Genomic DNA, 20,375 nt, shown 5'->3' with positions numbered 1-20,375 from the left:
CGATATAGGCCTGTAATTCCCTAGTTCTTTGGGGTCGAGTTTGGTTTTTTTTAAAAGAGGCCTTATAACAGCCACCTTAAATGCTTTAGGCACATGTCCTAATGTCAGAGATGAGTTAATAATACTAAGAAGAGGATCTATAATTTCGGGGAGCATTTCTTTCAGTAGTTTTGTAGGTATAGGGTCTAGCATGCATGTTGATGATTTAGATGATTTAATGATTTTAGACAGTTCATCGTGATCTACTGTAGAAAATAATTGCAATTTCTCCTTAGGGGTGCTGTAGTTAGTTTGTTCAGCGGATTTCACTACAGGTTGCATTGTTATAATTTTTTCTCTTATATCTTGGATTTTACTTGTGAAGTAGTTCATAAATTCATCACTGTTATGCTGATAATCAGAATCTGACGTCGATGACGACTTATTTTTTGTTAATTTAGCCACGGTGTTAAATAAGAACCTAGGGTTGTGATGGTTTTCCTCTATTAGTGTTGAAAAGTAGGCGGATCTAGACGTTTTTATTGCATTCCTGTAATTTCGAGTACTATCCTTCCATGCTATACGAAATACCTCTAAATTCGTTTTCTTAAAGTTGCGCTCCATTTTACGGGATGCTTTTTTTAGAGTCTGAGTGTGTTATGTCTGTTCATATAATTTAACCAATTCATGCAAAATACTTTTTGTTCAAGTGCAATTGGTTAATTGTTATTGGCAAAATAACTGCTTACAGATATTACACAACAGAACGATAAGCAGATTGTTTTGGAAATATCTACAAGTAAAAACGACACCATCACTAGTAAACAAAAACTTTAATTTACAAACGTAATAAACGGCAGGCAAAACATTTTTTGCAAAAAGACTTGGCACATATCCCATTCAAATGCATCCCATTTTCAAAGTACCCAGATAAAACTAACACAAAACAGACATGAACAAAAACAACAGTTTTAAGATACAGCAACCCAGTCTGTTGTACTTTCCACCTGGCAGTCAATGAGTTGGCATGCATTAACACAACCGATTTCAGCAGCACACAGTGCTGTCAGGTCAGGCGGGGAGTTGGGCGTGTCTCATGCACCATTTGTAGTTTGCTGGAGCTTAGCTGGTGTTCCATCTAAATTGCTCCCTGAAGTTATTGGATTTTTGCGGAGCAGGCAGACGCTGACAGCTACAAGTTACTTCATGGGCAGGCGTTAATTAGGCCAGGATGGAGCGATCGTAAGGATGCAGTGAGAAAAAGTGAGAGAGGCCAGGAGAGAAATAGGGTGCCGACTGAGACGCTGACGGTGAGCTGCTCGCCGGCTGCTTTCTTAAACCACTCACTTTCTATTAGGTCAGAGATGTTGCATGGGGCTTCTCTCCTAATGCAGAGTAGATGGGAGCTGGTGACAGTGGTGGAGCTCCCAACTTGTCAGAGCCGATGGTCTTCTAACAGATTTTCCCTTTAACACGTCTGCATGCAATTATGGGCGCATGCCACATATTTCAGATGCTCGAGAACAGAGAAGGTGAGAGAGGAAGAAGGAAAGAAGACAGGCTGGTAAAATGGCTAAGTTTATCACTCCTGATGTTATTTAGAAAAGCCACAGAATAGTGCAGGGAATATAAAGCAGGAAATGATGTGAGGGAAGGTTCTGTTTGCTCTCGGGTGCCCTTCACGTCTGGTTTCTCATACTTGTGTATTTAAATTTTAAAAGCACAATGGAGGGCGACCGCACAGCTTGGATTCCAGGGTTATTGTTCTCATTCATTTCTACCATTGGGATTTAAATTAAAACAAAACTAACCAGCTCTGAGATGAATCGCAGCATGCAATGTTTGATTTAAAGCAAAACTGTATTTGACAATTGGGGAAAAACATGTGGACTAAACACTAAACAGCCCAATATTATTGTCGCTGATTATAAGTAAAAAAATGAATTCAAAATATATTGTTAAATATTAAAATATCCGCATTTTTAGGGACTTTTCCGATTTGTAGATCTTTTTTTCAGACAAATGTACTGTGGGTTTTCACTATGAAGCCAGCCAATAAACATCCGTTTTTACTGACTCGTATTTCTTGAGAAGCACATGCTTTCACATAGCAAACTCAATGCTCATGGTGGGTCTCTCTTGAAACATAAATACATTACCGTTAAAAATGAATTTCTCTATGGAGAAAATGAATTGGATTTTTTTACTTCAAAATCCCACCGCTGACGCTCTATTGTGAATGATAAAAGAGTTTCATCACAGCCAATGGGTCGATTTTCGGGAGGAATCCAGGAGATGAACAACCGGCAAGAACTCTTATAAAGTCAGTCACGTAACGTAAAATCAGTCATTGCATTGTTTCTCTTTATACAGCTTCCCTTGTGCATACAGAAATAAATGGAGTGAAATGTCAAAATATCAAACGTATACTATCCATGCGTGAAAAACACTCAAGTTTAAATCCCTTATGACGGGCGCTCAGGAAATGCTGCTGAACCAGATGAGGCAGAATGGGATGGAATGACGATGCTGTAAAATCTGTGCACGGCCCGTAGACTGCCCAGCCACAACCCTGCAACACAAACAAAAATAGAAGGTTTACAAAAGGGAAATCAGAGGCATATGACGGCAACAAATAAAGTTTATTTAGCGCTGAATAAACAATGACAGTGGAAAAGACAGATGGGATACATCACTAACACAATAAACACAAAAACAAATTGACAGAAACTATATTTACAGTAATATCAACCACATCTGTCGTTTTTGTGAAATATGGTGTGGCATACTGATCAATTGAATCTCAAACAATAGTAATGTTGTTAAAGGTGTATGAAATTTAGCGGCATCTAGCGGTGAGGTTGCATATTGCAACCAACGGCTCACTCCATCCACCCCTCTCCCCTATCGAAGCACTATGGCGGCTAACACAGAACTAACATGTTGTCATCTTTTCGCTTCTTTGCTGAAGATGACGACATTTTTACGAAACACGTTCTGTAGAGCGGTTTGTCCATTTTGGGCTACTGTAGAAACAACATGGTGAATTCCATGTAAGGGGACCTGTGGTGTGTGTAGACAGAATTAGCTCATTCTAAGGTAATAAAAACATAACACTTCATTATGTAATGTCTGTATACACCTCTGAAGACCTAGTTATGTACATTATATTACATTTCTGTCAATAGATCCTCCAAAAAGTTACAAACTCCATTTTGAAGGACTGAATATCCTAAGCACTTGTTCTTTATATGTAAGCTCATAAACCATAGCACTGAAAGAACACTATTTAACTTTATTATTTGAGCAAAACCTTCAAATGCAAATGTAAATTAAACTTACTGTACATACTGTGCCTTGTTCACAAAACTGTCTGACTTAATTGTTAACCTCTGCACAGCCATTTATTTTGTTATGACTGGCCGCCCACTACATCAGGCATTGAAGGTCTTTCTGCTATTCATTTTTCTTGTGCAATATGTGACACAAGCCACATCGATTACCAAAACCTAAAACTATTTTAAAAGTCGGAGTGTTCCTGGAGTGAAACATCAAGGGCAGTCGGTCATTACACACGCAAGTCTGTATAACACAATGACTCGTCATTCCCGCCCCTATTACAATGATCCACCTTTAAAAGACTGTTGCACGGCCATGGTTTAGATAGCTTTCATTAGGCACCGATGTTCCAATCTCATCCAATCACCAATGCCTAAACCATTACAGCAGGTAAGTCCAAACTTTTAATGCACTCGGCTCCACACTTCATTCCCTGTGGACCTCTTCCCCTGCTGCTAATGCTGCTAGAGGAATAACTTTAAATGCATCATTAAACCTGCCAGAGAATTAACTTGGACAGAACTTAATTATGTCACACAAGGCACTGCGAGTTTAAGATTTGAGGAAAACCAATATTGCTGGCTAGAGAACGAAGTTGGTTAGTTTAGATACATAATTAGAGTTAATCAGCCATGTACCTGGCAGTGGGTCTAGATTAGTAAATAGAACGGAAAGATTTTCCAGTCCAAAATGTCGTGGGTGCGTGCCGTTTTATCGCTGAAACCTAGTGTTTCGTGAAACTGTAGAAAAGGGAATATTTGGCAGCATTCAGCAACAGGTTCAGGGAAATGAAAGATGCCTCACAGATGTTATGAGACAATATTTCATCCTCAAACTTGTTTTCTCAGCATTAAGTATAGCGATCGTTATGGCAAGACTCGATTTTAAATTCCCGACAACCTCAAAAACAACTATTTTGGTTATGCTGGAGAATTAACATTTGGCAGACGCTTCAATCCAAAGTGATTTACATTACACTTAGAGTAAAAATGTTCCCACTAAAATTTAAATTCTGTCATCATTTACAACATTTAGCCATTTTGTCATTTCAAACCTGTATGACTTTCTTTCTGCTGCGAAACACAAAATAAGGTATTTTGAAAAAGGTTGGTAGGCGAACAATGGCGGTACCCATTCAATTCTATTGTATGGACAGAAAACCAATGCAATTGGTTCTGCCGTTGTTCGGATACCAGCATTCTTCAAGATATCTTCTTTTGTGTTCTGCAGAAGAAAGAAAGTCATACAGGTTTGAAATGACAAGAGAGGGAGTAAATGATGACAAAAAATATTTTGGGCGAACTATACCTTTAAGGTACACATTGTAGCAGTTTGTGTGCTGCCTGTGACTCGGACCCACTGCTGTTGCAAGCATCACTTTTTCTTAGTATAGCAATGTGTACACATGGTTTTCTTAAAAATAAGAGTGTTACGTGACATGCTGAGATCTTTCAAATGCACAACGGTTTGCGCAAATCAAAAAGGATGCATTTAAAAAGTCATTTAGTTTCCCTTAAACTCGCCGCTGTAACTGTCAAACCCCTGCTGCACATTTTGATTCTGATTTGACTTGATCTGATGGCGGGCAGGAAAAAAAATATAGAGCAAAATGTGCACAAGGCAGTAACTCTTTTTCTGACCCGTCATCCGTGTTCAAGTCAGCTATAGCGCCTTGAGAGATTCCCGACTTGCGTCTATTCCGGGTCCTCTGTTCACTTGTACCAAAAGATCAGAGAGAGGAGGTGACGTGAAGTTTTTCTACACGCTTTGCTGAAGTGCGTGAGGATATCTGTCTCTCCAGCGACGCGTTACTCTGACTTAAACACAGAATCGTGGAGTCACACACAGACAGCGGAAGGTGTCGAGAACAAGGTCAGCCGATGTACATTATTTTCAGTCTTTAAAATACACATGGTGTCACAAGTGTCCATCTCTGTGGTGCTGTGAAGACGTTATAAGCTTAAAACAATAGAGTCTACACAGAATATTGTATTTAGGTGCTATAAAATTTGACACACCAAACTGAAATTATATTATCCTAAAGGTCGAGTGTATGAAATTTAGCGGCATCTAGCGGTGAGGTTGTGAATTGCAACCAACGGCTCAGTTCACCCCTGCCCCCCTCCCTTTCGAAGCACTACGGTGGCTGACACAGGACTAAGATGTCATCACATTTTTGCTTGTTGGTCGAAGAAGATAATTTTTTTACAAAACCCGCTTAGTAAAACAGTTTGTCCTTTTACTGTACAAACAAAATGGCAAATTCCATGTAAGGGTGTGGTGTGTATAGATAAAATCTCTTCTAATGTAATAAAAACATAACGCTTCATTATGTAAGGACTTTATACACCCCTGAAGACATAGTTATGAATATAACATTGCATTTCTGTCAATAGATTCTCCAAACAGTTACACATTAGAGCTTTAAAAACAATTATACTTCAAAAATGGACGAACCCCAATGGTTGGGTTGTAATCTAACCCTATGCTGGGTTGTTTTAATCCATTATCGCGTCAAATATAATTTTGACCCAACAGTGGGTTATAAATAACCCAGCATTTTTATAGTAAAGATCAAGTGTATCATAATGTTATTGTAATTCATTGCAATCATTTTTTGTTTTACATTCTATCACTATTACAAACTTGTATGCTTGTATGAACATTTGTAGTGTTTAAGACAAAACAATTGGCATGAATAATTTCCATTTAATGCATTTCAAACTAAGAACTGACTTTTATACGGATCAATTGCATAAAATCTCATAAAGCACTTGACAAACTCACCTTTAATGCGCTCAGACTAAAAATGTACAAGTCTGACAAAGAGAATTTCTGAATGAATGAAATTGAAGCAAGACAGATTGTCGCACATACTGTGCAAAGTCACAGTTTTATGTGAAAGTCCACACAAACACATCAATGGGAAACGCTGTGAAAAACTCACTCCAGCTTCCCTCTTGCGTCTCTAAGGCCTACAGAACCCCCCTGTAATCTATCACACAAATGAACACGCACAATATTTTCACACCTGGACAATTTCCCAGAACCCACATGTCTCCTCACCAATCTCCATTCGGAAATGACTGAGGCAAATTGCAAACGCGATACATCTAAATAGATGCAACTTGATTTAGCAGACATATGACAGACAAACAAGGAAAAACTAACTGATGGAAGGGGAAAATAAAGAAGGCATATTTAGATTGTGAAAGGAGAGACGCACCTCTAAAACACATTCATGGAAGGCAGTGTTCTCCTACAAGAACAACCACATTTTTGGAGGTTTACAGCTTCACCTTTTGTATTCAACAAAAAAATGGGTTTGCAATGACACAAGAGTGAGTAAAGAAACAGTTCATTTTCGGGCGAACTGTTCCTTTAAATAAACACCCATTACTGTTCCATAGCATTAGAAACTCATCTTAAAGAGAGGGAAGACACCTTCATTTTGCTTCTTTCGTGGAAAAGGATTCATGCTGACAGACAGTTTCATTTGTGTCGAGTGCAGAGCCCTGAACACTAATTTCCTCAGCCTATAGGAAAGTGTTGAGTTCAGAGAAACATTGGTGCTACGCTCCTCATTGTAATGTAGCTCTGTAAATCCAAAGCAGCATTCATCCTCTCCTTCATTTGCATTGAAATGGGAATGCCATATTTCATTCCTGTCCCTGGTTAACATATATTTATTTATATATTTAAAGTGTACCCAACACCTTCCTTCTGTTCTACTCGCTCCAATTTAAATGATAGCTGTGATGATAATGAAATTCAGACGGAGGGAATGGGGAATAATCAGGGAGCTACACGCTTAGTCCGTATTTTGAAGATTAGCCGAACGTGGTGTAATATGTCACAGTGTGTTGAAGGGTCTGTAAACCTACTCCAACACCTCTGTGCAATTAAGTTGCTGAAGCATCACTTTAGAACACATATTCTCCGCAGAGCAGCAAAATTGGACTGGGGCTTTGAAATGGCGAGAAATGGCGTTACAAATTCAAGTCTGAATGTCGACGCAAGGGATGGAAATTTTATGCAGGTCGACTGGTGATTGATTGGTCTCCGAAAGCATTTTCAATGTCAGAAAAAGCATGTGGAACACTGCAGAAATTCGCCTGGGCACGCGAACAAATGTTGGAAACAAACAACGTGTGAAAAATATGTGAGTTGACTTTAACCAGTGGATGGTAACATCCCCACAGTCGGCGGAGTAAAGGTAAATATAATATACTTTAACAAGTTGCCCCACTGCCATCACAATGAACTGAGGGGAAAGCAACGCTCAATATAGCCGCTTTAGCAAAGAAAGTCCCGCCTATCAGTAAAAAGATCCAATCATCAATCTATAAAGACTGACGATTCTTTGTGCGCATGCGCAGCAACTAAAAGACCTTAACATTTTCCATATAGTCCATATCAGGTTTACTCATTGATCGCAAATATGCCATTTACAGTAGTTGTGATTTTTGCCAGCGGTTTTAGAAACATCTGCCTTCAACCATTCAAGGAGGTAGGACTGTTGACTGCTATGACGTAAACAACTACCCATGGCATTGCAAACATGGCCACTGAGTGGCACGACTTCCATAAACGGGCTTTGCTTAAGGTCTGTTCACACCAAGAATGATAACTATAAACCGTAACTAGGGTTCCAAATGTAATTTTTTACATACCAGGCAATTTGTCTACTTAATGTTTAGATTGCTCGCCATTTCGAACACCAAGTAGACAGAGACCAGATTAACAGTCAACGCTTAAATATAGAATCTGTAATTAATATTAGTAAAAGAACAGTCACCCTTTATCTCCTCCTTTCTTTTCATCCTTAAAAAAAAATCATATTTAAGGTGAGCATTCTCTATTGCTTCAATGCAAATGAACCAGCGTGGAGAATGCTCCAAAAATGCTTATAGGCCTGGTTTCATAGACAAGGCTTACCCTAAACCAGTACTATGCCTTAGTGAATTTCAGCTATTTAAGTCGCTTTTATTAAAATGCCGTAGAAAAAAACATTACTGATGTCCATCTTGAAACAAAACAATGGCACTGACATATTATACGATACCTCAGGGCCAGTTATTTTCAGTTAAGACAGCTCAAAATTAATTTAGTCTGGGACTAATCTTAAACCTTGTCGGTGAAACCGGGGCATTATGTGTTAAAAGTTATGTATTTACTAAATCTGCACTAAATCGGCGTACACAAACTTCCCATGCCAAGTGAGTGAACAATTTATAAAACATGTATGGCTGTGGATTTGATAACTACATTAGTATCCACATCAATGGAAACAGCGTTCCTGTACGTTTATTCTAAGCTTGCATGCTGTACTTTTACATTTTATATACCTGAGCCCATTAAATGTGAATTTTGTTTGCCTGCTTATTAAAAAAAGTGCTGTAGCAATATTGCTCCACCATTCTTACTGGTATATTTGTGCTGTGGGCTCTGCTATTCTTTTAAATTTAATACGATTTGATAACATTGTCGTTAAAGTTATGGCTATCGTCCTTGGTGTGCTCGGACATTGATTGGGCGTCCACACAGCTGTACTGTTAGTTGTAGTGGCTGTTTCTGCTGTTGGACACTGTAACGCTTTTGGTTGACTCACATGTAATCAAAACATTACACAAAAAAGAAAAAACTAACAAAAGATATTACCCGTGTCATCATTCTCTCTGATTTTGTATGAATTCCCTCTCCCAATTCCCCTCCTGGGCCCCGTGGTGTTAATTATACCGGGTCTCTTTCCTTCAAGCGAGTCGTGCGGTGGAAGTGCATTAATCTTGATTCTCAACTCCAGTACAAAGCAGTGTTTGAAGAGTCTCCTTTGGTAAAGCCCCAAAGGCAGGGTGATTCAGATGAGGGGGGGAGTAAAAAAACTCTGTTTCCTCAGTCAACCCGAGCGTCATGCAACACAAGCGAGTCAGTGGCACCCATCCTCTGCGTCTGCAACTGCAACTGCATGCACTCTCTAATGAATTTTACAGGACAAAGCTCTGCTGACTCCAACAGCCATCAGCACTTAGCTATGTTTATGTCAGATTTGGCTGACTGAGGTCTCTCAGGAATTTCAAAGATCAGCGTTTGTTGTGTGTACATGGCTGTTACAGATCAGAAATGACGGCTCCGGTTTAGAATTTTAATTGAACTTATTTCAATAAGAGATAACAGACTTCACTGCCACTACAGATATCAAAGCACCACTTGGGTAACAAATCCACCATCTCTAATAGTAAATTGACCAGTCAATTATGAACATATATGTTCTTAACTCATATATGCACAGACGCAGTCAGTTCACTGCTCTCTCAGGCCTGGAGGTCTCTGCTGGATATAAAGCACAGATCAGAATCTACTGTAGCTTATACAGTTATTCGAAAGCATCACACATCCCCCGTGAAATGATGTGAAAACTGTTTTTTAATAAAACTGCCTTTTATACTTGTTGATTTGAAGAGCACTTCTAAGAATTCCTCAAAGAGCATGTGATTCGCTTGAGTCACAGGTTCTTTCATCTTCTTCCTGTCAGTCAGTCAGCGTACTGAATCATATATGGCCTGAATCATATCTGGACAACAAATTCTTAAGTGCAACTACAAAGCAGTTTATCGCTGAAAAAAAACGGTAATTACACACTAGATGCATAACACTTTTTCTGTTTCTGCTACACAAAACAAACAACTATAAAACAACACATATATATATATATATGAAAGTTTGGTTCCAAAATGAGATAACTCTGTTTCAAAAAAATCTAAAATCATGTTTTTTTGTGCATTCCAATTAATATCAATCAAACTGTGGTTGGCTTGTTTTGATTTAAGCCATAATGACTAACAACAGCTAACTATCACAATAAAACGCAATAAAAGCATGATAACATAATAAAGAAAAATTCAACAAAACTCTTCATATGTATATACATACAGCTGTAAAAACAATTGAGAGACTATTTCAAATAATTATTTTCAGAATTGAATATTTAAAGGTATGTGTTTACATTCTGTGAACTACTATATTTCCATCAAATTTCAAGTAAAAAAAATCCTAAATGTATTTGCATAAAGGAAAACTGGAGAAACAGGTGAAAATAACCGAAAAGATAAAGGGTTTTTATTTAAACCTCAAACACTGCAAAGAAAACAAGTTCACTATTTTATTAACAATATTCACTTTTAAGCACCACAACAATAATATTTGTAAATGTATTTTTTCATGTCTCTTGTCATGCTGACAGTTTTTTGTTGGATGACAATACATCTAGAAATGCTGATTAAATATGGGGGCGCAGCTGTATAAATATATATATATATATATGTCAGTTTATTCAAAATTATTAAGTGTGTAATGTCTGTGCTGCAGTGGCACACCCATTGGTTCAGTCCATGTTGGCGTGTCCATCCCACTGCGATTCCAAGTGGCTGCCCAGAAATTACACACTTCACTGTTAAAGAGATCTGTTTTAAACATCATTATGCATTATTATTAGTGGTGGGCATAGATTAATTTTTTTAATCTAGATTAATCTAGATTAATTTCAAAATTAATCTAGATTAATCTAGATTAAAATGGCTCATTTGAATTCTGCCGAAGGCATTCAGAATATGTGTGCTACCCAAATAATGACTAAAAGTAAGTCTTTGAGAACGGGTTTCTCAAGCCAGGTGGCGCATTAGACCAGGGGCTCATCTCCTGTTTCCAAAATGCATCACAAACTGCTTGAGAAAGCTGTTCTACTATGATAATTGGTGATGAAAATTAAATTATGTTCAATAAGATGAACTTGTGTTTACTTCCGCATTAGCTAAGGGATGATTTGCGTTTAGGTGGTACTTGAGACTGGAAGATCTCCTACATTTACATTTAGTCATTTAGCAGACGCTTTTACCCAAAGCGACTTACAAAGAGTGAGGGAGCAACAAGCGATATGTCATACAGGAGCCATAATACATTAGATCTCAATACAAAGTTACTGGTTTCAACTAAAGCTAGACCACTACCTGTTGAGAGAAAGTTTTTTTTTTTTAAACCAATTCCGCATTGCACAATGTGCAAACAACCTTAGTCTTGTCGATGTTTCCATTGGGAAGCTTCTTAAAAATTAATATTCCCTGAAGCAAACCCGGCGGCTTCATAGCTGTATCCATGTTAGCACGTCACGTTTGATGCGGTAATTTCACAGTAACGTTATGTTGTGTTCAGACCAAACGCGAATGGCGTGTCAATCGCGAGTGATTTATATGTTAATGCAAAGAGCCAATAGACCTACTTGCTGCGCGAATCGCGCGAATGAAGCCCTGGTTATGAGATGATGAGGCGGCGCTAAGGACGCGAATGAAGCCCTGGTTATGAGATGATGAGGCTGCGCGAATCGCGCGAATGAAGCCCTGGTTATGAGATGATGAGGCGGCTTCTGCTTCCGCGAATCACGCGAGTTGAAAAATCTCGTTCTCGCCCCGTACAGTGCAGTTAAGCTGGTATACATCCGCGCTAAAATATCAAGGTGAAAGTCATCATAGCTTGCGTAGTATAGACCCAGCTCCCAACCCAACTTTGAGAATAGATTAACGGCGACATTTTTTTTATCGCGCGATAAGAGTCTCACTGCGTTAACGCCGTTAACGCCGTTAACGGCCCACCACTAATTATTATGGATATTATGGTAAACAAAACAAAAAAAATCTAATCTAAAGCAAATTGTTCTCTAGCCCAATTGGGATCTGTGTCGAGCATCTCAGAGTAAAAGTGCTGATATTGACTGTCTGAATAATCCAGAGTCAGCAAATCTTAATATGCACGAGCAGCAATATAATGCACTCAAAATACATGCAGACAAAAATAAACAAGCACCAGAGAGTACCTCAGCGATTGGATTTTTTTTAGACAGAATACAATACTAATACCGCATTTAACCGTGCAAGAACAATGGTCTTCTTTAAATTACCTTTAAGAATCATGTTGATACCATACATAGCAACACATAAATACAATAGTCCTTCAGTGCAACGATGCATACAGTACAGCATTATGAGTGCTGTGGTATTATTTACTATGTATAGGCGGCACCACAGTATTTCCTTTCTAATGATGTTCACAGATAGTCCTCTGTTTGACGTTTACTCAACTAAATAAGTAAACACAGGTACAGTATATTTAGCACCATTAAATGATTCACGCCTACACAAATGAATTGCGCACAAAGCATCTTAATAAATCATGTGACAACCAAGACATCCAGGCCAATTTCCAGCAGAGACCGACGACAAGAGCCGCCCTTTGCAGAAAGCATATGCGTGCGCTCATGTGAACAAAGCACAAGTTTAACAGACAAGCCGAAGTTGTGATGTCCCACCGGACCCGATGTGAGATGTGTGGTGTGTGTTGGGTTTGTACGTGAGCGTGTGTTCATGGAGACGGTTTAACAGACAGAGGGAATCTGCAGGGACACTGCGTGAGAAGATATTTAGCGTTGCTGACAGAAAAAGCCCGAGGCTCAGAGTTGTTGACCATTTCATGAGTGGCCTGACAGAATGATGGAAAAAAACAACAGAGTGAGCCGTCCTTCTTTATGTGCATGCGGGACATGCAAACAAGCATTTAGATCACTGGATGTCACGATAACATTTGAGCCATATTTCAACCCAAAATCAAATACTGAAAAAATTGAATGCTTTATTTATTTATTTTTGGAACGAAGAAATCGAACCATTTTTGAAGACTTCGTTTTTCTTTAAATTTTGCAAGGTAAATACTTTTTAAATTAAGCTTAAGTTTAATTCTATTTTATTTTTATGATGTCTTATTTAGTTTGTATTATCACTTTCAGTGATGGTTCTCAGATTAATTTAAATACAGTAAAATATCCAAAAACCACGAGGACAGTGTTAGTACTTACAGTGACACGGGGCTGTGCAGTCATTGCCGTCATATCCACGTTACCCTTAGTTACCGCCTTTACTGATGTAGGAACCGCAAGACAACAGTGTTGTGGACGAATGCGGAAGTTGTGTCTAGCGTCTACAAAGCTTGTTTCGAGCAGTCCCTTATATATGGACCACAATTATACACATTTATAAAACTTTATCACTTTACGTCATCCGCTAACATGATTCTCGTTCCCGTCTTTTTACAAACTGTAGCTTTAATTGCTTGTCAATTAAACCTACAATACAAAACAATATTAATGGAGTTAGGGGTTAAACTTCATCTTCTTAATACGACATCTAATTTCCTTTTTATATGACCAGGTTAAACTTGAAATAAAATGCTTTGGTAATTAGCCACCACTAAAAAATAACAGTGGTAATATGTACTGGAGGGCAGACATTGTCATCTCTTTGCATTGTGGGTAATCAATAGCATCTAATTGAACCCTTAGGCCGGTCACAGTGCGTAATGCAGAAACGTACGATAGGCGAAATAAACTGGATGAGGTCGACCTGTGTCAAGAGATGAGTGGAGAGAAACTCCTAGCGTGTTCATTAGTCGTCATTGATCTACTGCCTCCTTCCTCTTCCTCTATCTTCATCTCTTTCTTCACCTCCTCTTTCCCTCCTTTGGGGGCTCCATGTCAGAACAACCATTAATAATGCAAGAACAACACAGCCAATACTGTAGCATCTAATTCCACTTCCATTTCCACCTATGATATGGATGAACACTTTGTGTTGCGTCTGTTCCTTCTGTGTGTGGAAAGAGCATGCGGCTGTATCAGAATATAGCGACATCAAAAATAAGTGGATGCAAATATCGTAAATAGGTAATACCAAATTAGCAACCGTAGCATGAGTAGTTTCTAAAAACATATTTAAGATTTTAAGATTTAAGTCATTAACAGGTAACTGGTCAACAGTGACCAACTCTGATTGGTCAACAAAGTTCACACGACCCGATGAGTCCGCCGGATAGCTTGATGTAACAATGAGCAACACAGCAATAGCAAGCTTTATTTTGTCTTTTTTTGCCGTGTAAACACAAAGGCATTATAAACATTGCTCGAAAAAATCTCCCAATCGGTCTCACTTCAGATTAGGAATTCTGGAATTGTTCCAAAATGACCCTACTTCCTTATTACACCCCTCACGTTTCAGTACTTCCTCCTGCAGAGTATCACACCATTGATAGAAACCACAGTCCTCCTCAGGCACTCATAGAAATGCTCTCTCGCTCTCTTCTATTGTAAATCCCCATCCTGACATGCCTAAAAAGGTCTTTTCTTTCGAAGTCTCTCTCTCACCCTTTCTCGCTCTGCCTCCCTCAGCATCACTGTTTCAACATGTCCTATGGACAGCCTGCCAGGATGAGATATTTTTAGAGCGACAGCAAATGGTTAAGGGGAATATACAGGATGGGAATTAAATCAATATTTTAGTGCAGTACTTAAGGTGTGGGTGGACGAGCCATTATCTGCCACTAATTGCCCCTATCGGGTCGGTCTGTTGAAACTGATCTCTATGACAGCCATTAAGTTTCATATGAAGTCTTGAACCACCGGGGTGAACCATTACTTTCCTCACAGGATGAAAGGAAATAGGGCTATATTCTCAAATTCGAGAAGGCGTATGAGCCTTTTGAACTTAAGCGTTACACTCTGCAGTTGACGCACACACACAAACCCATTGCAAACATATCATTTTGCTTTCATATCAGATCATTTTTGAAAATTAATATTTATCTGTGTCCTTATTGTAAAAAAGGTTATTTTAGAATGTGATCCGTCCCGTAATAAAGAAAAATATCAAATGGGATTTTTCTAAAATCTCAATTAGAAGAGATCTCAAAAGACTAATGCTGAGTTCACACTAAACGCTAAGTGAGTGATTTGCGCGAGTATATTACATACAGTCAAAGCAAGGACGCGAACATAGATGCAAACTTGTGGCAGGCGATGCAAATCTATTTTACGCAAGTTGAAAATATCGATTCGAGTGAGAAATTCGCTCGAAGAGCTTATTGAGACCTACTTTTTGACGGGTCCGGACCTGCGAAGACACTCTCCGTCGCGTGATGTTTTTTCACGTCACCCACGCAAAAATAACGTTTTTTTTCCCGTGAGTAATAAAGAGCTTGGAACGCGATTATTTGTGTTTGGTGTGAACACAGCATAAGATCATAACTCCCAAATACGCAATCTAATTGCAATATTTTTGAAGATTTCAATATGAATTTAAACATATCTCATCCAATTTTTATCCAAGTCTATATTATCTTTTTTAAAAACATTTGAATGCTATACAAAACTCAGAACAAAAACGCAGCACATACATCTCAAATAAAAGAAACAGCTGCAACACGGCATTAAATTACCAGAAAATATCAATATATAAACATTATAGAGATTTCTGGAAGAAATAAAATCCCATGACACTGGTTCACGTGACTTTTGCAATGCTTTTATTAAATAAGAGATAACACGCTGCATTATTTTAATCAATCAGTACACAACCTGTCATATCATTTTGAGATGAATCGACTATTCGAGATTCAGCTGAGTATGAGGAGGCCGAGTCTGCCTACTCTGGAAATTTCACCAAAGGTCAAGACACAAATGGAGTATAAAGTTTCAGTGCTGTATGATTACGGTCATCAGAGACAAAAATATCAAGCGTGCGGCGATCAACATGAGTGTAAATGACTTCAGATTAAAACAGAGAGCTGGAGGAATTGCTGCAGCCGCTGCATCTTTCGTCCTGAAAATTGCAAGGCTATTTGGTCTGAAACACTTTGTGTGGGACTGCAATTACACCTCTCTTTCTCTTTCTCATCCTCTCTATCTTCCTTCTTCCAATCATCATCTGTTTTCTAAACTGCTGGAGGGAGCTGGTTGTTTTTTATATTAGACTTTGATGTATTTCGCAGACTCCCGGTGCTTAGCAATAAAGATATCTCTCTCCCTCTCTCTATCAGAGTGCATGCTGGAAGCGAGTGGGCGGAGCGTTGTGAGTGCGAACGAGCTGTTTTTAATTTTCACTTTTTTGTATCTTTATTTTTGCAGCTGTGAAATTATTTTTTCGTATTGAAAGTGAAGGTTGCTCTTGGGGTTGCACTTTTGGGCTGTGTGCTAATTGTGTTCAGAGGAACATAGAGGTGTTGGGTTGTGTTGCTTGGCTGTAGGGGAGGTTGTGCAGCATGATTGTGTTCTACCTGGCTGAAGAATGAATAATTCCACTGTCATTTTCACCATTAAAAAGCTCGTCGAACACAACATTGTTGTTAATGTGTTTACTCCTGTTCTGCCTCTGTTATACAGAAAAAGTCACTTTATCATGTGCCCTTCTGTTGTGATGAAATCTGTGCTTGTAACTAAACAGTTATTGGTCTCCGTTAGTAGGAAAAACTACATTAGAAGTCGAAATAAGACCCAGAACTACTTGCTTTCCTACATTCTTCAAAGTAGATATTAGTGTGTTTAAAAGAAGAAAAAAATGTATAAAGCAATTTTTTCTACTATGGTAGTAAATGGTGGGCAAGAACGGTTTGGTTTCAGTCATTCTTCAAAATATCTTTCGCTGCGTTCATCAGGACAAAGAAATTATACAGGTTTGGAAAAGACAGATGACAAAATTTCTTATTTTTTGGTAAACTGTTACTTTAAGAGCAATTTCTTTAAATACATTTTGTTTATTAAAGTAAGAAAATGTAAACACATTGTAAGAATTTTCACTTCCAAAATCGCACTTAATTAAACATAATTTAATTTTCCCGTTAATCGTATTTTTGTAACAACTGAAAAAAGTAACATAAACTAAGATACCAGTAATAGTTACATTTAACATGCATTGTAAAAATAATATTCTACGGAATTTTATCTTTAATTTTACAATATGTTTAAACATATTGATTTTAGATTTTATTTTAGGTAACTTTAAATAAAAATATTCTGGTGCCCAAGCTGCCAAAATATTACCATTTTACATATTTTTTTACACTGTAGACATTGTTCTTAACTTCTAAGACACCCGACTTCTAATGAAAACAAAATAAATATTACGTATTTTTACATAATTACGTAAGTTTTTATACTTATTTACAGTATAATACCAATATTAGTTACTTGGTTATGTAGTATGTATTATACATTTATAAATCAGTAAGGTCATTGCTTATTTAAACTGTAGTTAAACTGTAGGGTTGTGTGATGTAGACTTTTGGATGTCTAGGCAAACTACACAGAGCAAAAACCATTGAATTAAATCATTTTAATGGGAATTGAGTTGGGTATGGTTCAATTATTGATCTTTCATATTTACAGCACGGCCTCTAATCTTCAGTCATGACCTTTCCATACTCTTTCGGTAAGAACCTTCAATCTATAAACTAAACAAGCTTACAGTATTTTGCCCAGGGCTGGATCATGGTCTTGTAAGGCCCATGTATTTGCTACTAAAATCACTGTCTGAATTCTCTTTCTGTAAAGGCACATAAACGAAAGATTTTCTTTTTTAATTTGACGGTCATGCTTGCATGGCTTGTCAATATAAACAACACAGACTTCGCTAAATCCGGATTATCTGATTGGTTGCTGTAAACAAGGTGTCCCTGCGTGTCTGTATTCAATATTCTGCAGTTAGAACAGTGTGTTCTTAGACAACATCACACTGAGTGCATGCTTAAGACTTCTGCCATGTTATGACACAGTATTGATTTGTGAATTTATGAGAAAACCAAGCATCTGCATGAAGCATGAATGGATGACTCTGGCTTGAAATGCAAGTAGCAGTCAGAAACAATCATATCATATATGAATATTTTATATAACTTTGTCATCCAAGTAACAGGGCTTTCAGATTGAAAATGTCTCTGTTAAACAAAGAGGAATAGAAGTACAATTTCAACATCAAATGAGAATGACGTAAGCATTGTCACTTTAAATCTATTGTCATTTGTCTTTATGGACATCTGGTTTAATTAAAGATGTTGAAATATTGAAGAATACAGACCTGTTCGGTTATGGCCGTTTTGTTTTTATTTGGGGGTCAATGTTTATTTTAGAGTATAAGTGGGGTTTGAATTGCATCTCTGAATTTACATGAGAAAGAAGACAAACGTTTTAACTGATTAGATGGAAGAAAACAGAAAACAGTCTAGTTTTGTATCACAAAAAGGTCCGGCTCATGCTGACTGGATGAGAGAATAACCCAATCCAGAAGGACGTAACACCTGATAAATCAGGGATTTCTCCAGTAATTAAGTCTCACGATAATGAGGAAACTTTAAACGTTTTTTTAAATAATTGACACATTGTAAAAATCATGATTTTATTTGTATATGCTTTATCCTCTTAAAAAAAATCTGTTTACCTTTCAAAAAAACCTAATCCTCATTTGCTTTCCCGTAAGCGGTTTAACCGGCCAGGTTATCATGCATGAATTAAATAATAATAAAAGGAATTTTCATCATAATCAAAGACAATGCACCTTTGTTCACATCTTTAATAAAATGCTATGTATCAATATTTTTCAGACTATGAAGTCATATTCAGTACTGTTAAGCTAAACAGGCGTTTTAAGGTAAAGCAATTTTGTCAGAAGTAGAAATGTCACTGTGGACCGTGATTTATGAAATCTTGGAAAACTTCCGAATCTAGTTTTATCACCAGGAGATTTTGAGGACCTATCTGTTGACCTGTTGAGGGATAAAACATGGAATGGCTCTGGTCCAGACGAGATCCAAACTTTACTTTATCCTGCATTCTATACTTCAGACACAAAACCCCTGCATCTAAATTTAAACAGTGACTATACTTAATATTTAGAAATGTATCTGCATAAATAAATACAACTAACAAATGTTAGCCAATGTAGTTTTTGACACATTCACAAGTTCTTTTGCAATGAAAGTATTATACATAGAAACAGGGCAGTGGCCATGAAGAAAGAAAAGAACAAGGTGAAGATATCAAGCAGCGCAGCAGCAGAGCTGAACGCTGGCTTTCTGTCTATAGTTCGCACAGACACTAGAGAGTGGTTACATGCACTACTCGACTGATAACAGCTCTCAGTGATACAGTATGTGTCGAGTCCTTGCTACAATAGCAGTGACATTCACAAATGTTCCCAGAACAAGCGGGAACCCAGTATGCCCGTTGCTTGCTCTATGTCTCTTTGGATAAGTTGTAGAAAGTCTTGCGCCGTCTCAAGCAAATCTATCTAATCTTCTGACGATTATACGTCTATCCACGACTGCTATTTTCTTTCAGCTCATCTTACAAACTATTTTTCATATAAATAACCCTAAAAACAATACAAAGATCCGGCAGACGACAGAAAGAGTCTAAACACTGTTATTGATAAAATATAACAGTCTGAGTGGTTTGTATTTTCTACGACATCATTCGTGACCATGAAAGTTTATCCACAGGCTCTATTGATGTTTCTTCTTGGCTTCTTTAACTGAAAAATTAAAAATGCAGCTTTTGATAACATCGTCCCTGTAAAGGTCAGACAAAATGACTGGCAGGCATAGTGCATAGAGGAACACCGCAGACGTATAAAGCATGAGATGAAATGCAGAAAAGCTGCATGCGGTTGAAAACAAAACATGAAATCCATTATAACATCTATAAACGCAATCTTCACGCTTTCAATGTGGAACTAAGCACAGCTAGATGGATCTTCTTCTCAAATATAATTAACAGGAACATTAACCCGGACTTTATTTGCTACAGATCACAAGATACCTTCCCATCCAATTCTGGGAAAATCTCTCATTTTACCCCGCATGTCCTCATATAGCACGACATTAGAAAGACATTGTAACAGCAACATACAGTATTAGATATTCACTGTTTTATTCTCAAGCCATTGACCAAACTTTGGAAATATCTTTAACCTGAAACACGGTCCACATTTTTCTTAAATATGTCTTTAAACCGAACCATTAAAAGTGGTAAATGGCCAACTCAGATCAGGAATCTTTCCAGGGTCTCTGAAACCTGCATTTGTTAAGAGCCATCTGGATAACTCCATACTAAACAAATGAAGGCTAATCTAAAATCTTTCCTTCATAGACAAGATCATTGAGAAGGTTGTTTTCAATCAGCTGAATGAATTCCT

At 37.8% G+C, this 20,375-nt stretch overlaps 1 protein-coding gene across 2 annotated transcripts in view; it reads right to left on the bottom strand.

Annotated features, from left to right (window-relative positions):
* Nucleotides 1-797: 797 nt before the first annotated feature.
* Nucleotides 798-20,375, bottom strand: part of cd276 (CD276 molecule) — a 78,110-nt gene continuing 58,532 nt past the window's right edge. For both annotated transcript variants that reach the window (XM_056766987.1, XM_056766986.1), the window contains exon 8: nt 798-2,551. The gene's annotated coding sequence lies outside the window, so the exon portion shown is untranslated. The remainder of the gene's footprint in view (nt 2,552-20,375) is intronic.

The sequence above is a fragment of the Triplophysa dalaica genome, chromosome 14, assembly GCF_015846415.1.
Source record: "Triplophysa dalaica isolate WHDGS20190420 chromosome 14, ASM1584641v1, whole genome shotgun sequence".
Lineage (NCBI taxonomy): Eukaryota > Metazoa > Chordata > Actinopteri > Cypriniformes > Nemacheilidae > Triplophysa > Triplophysa dalaica.
The sequence above is the reverse complement of the archived record's forward strand: the minus strand, read 5'-3'. Positions and strand labels throughout refer to the sequence as shown.